This window comes from Aotus nancymaae, unplaced genomic scaffold (assembly GCF_030222135.1).
Source record: "Aotus nancymaae isolate 86718 unplaced genomic scaffold, 86718_ANA_hifiasm-v0.15.2.pri h1tg000032l_0, whole genome shotgun sequence".
Taxonomy (NCBI): Eukaryota; Metazoa; Chordata; class Mammalia; order Primates; family Aotidae; genus Aotus; species Aotus nancymaae.
Window position 1 is genome coordinate 15,954,447 of NW_026988445.1, and position 810 is coordinate 15,955,256.

Here is an 810-nt window from a genome sequence, read left to right on the forward strand (position 1 = left end):
GAAAAAAATAAAGGGCTTAAAAATTCTTTGCAGTACTAGGCTGAGAGCACATAGCTGACATACTTTGCTTAAAGTTATATTAGTTTTTTTAACCCTTATGTTATTAATTTATAATATAATCGGATTCAGTTACTTCTGTTTGGATTCAGTTTTTATTTCTCTCCTCTCAACTTTCTTGATTTTATTTTTTAATATATAGAACACTATCATGTTTCCAAAATTAAGCCTGGAAAAACAGTATACTCAGAGAAATGTCAATCCTCCTCCTATGCCTTCTACCTCTCCCTCCCACTCCTTCTAGGTAACCAATTTAATTGTTTTCTCGTTTACCACTATTGTGCATGTGAGTGTGTATGTGTGTTTTGCCAAAATACGCAGATACATTTATCTTTTCTTTTCTGTATGTTTTCCAGTGAAAACCAGCAAACCTTCTAGGTAAGTTCTAAAAGAGCTGTAACACTTACACGTATGTTTTCTTCTAGTCCCTTCTTTCTTGCAAAAGAAAAGTAGCAGATGATGTATACCCTATTGCAACTTCCTTTTATTATTTAACAAAATATCCTGGAAATTATCCTATATCTGTTCACAGAAGTCTTCCTTATTCTTTTTATTATAGTCTTGCCAACAGAATGTTTTGTGAAGCTTTTAATTTTTTAACAGTTTGATGGGAAGATAAATAGTATATTTGTAGTTTAATTTACAATTCTATTATAATTTACAACAACAAATGTCTTTTCATATGTTTATGGACTCTTCTTTAGATCTTTACTATGAATTGTCTGTTTATGCTTTTCCCCATTTTTTATAGGG

General features: G+C 30.7%; 1 non-coding gene across 1 annotated transcript; it reads right to left on the reverse strand.

Annotated features, from left to right (window-relative positions):
* Positions 1-400: 400 nt before the first annotated feature.
* LOC135277646 (U7 small nuclear RNA) lies at positions 401-462 on the reverse strand. Its single transcript, XR_010345253.1, has one exon. It is a non-coding gene; the product is annotated as a U7 small nuclear RNA (small nuclear RNA).
* Positions 463-810: the final 348 nt, after the last annotated feature.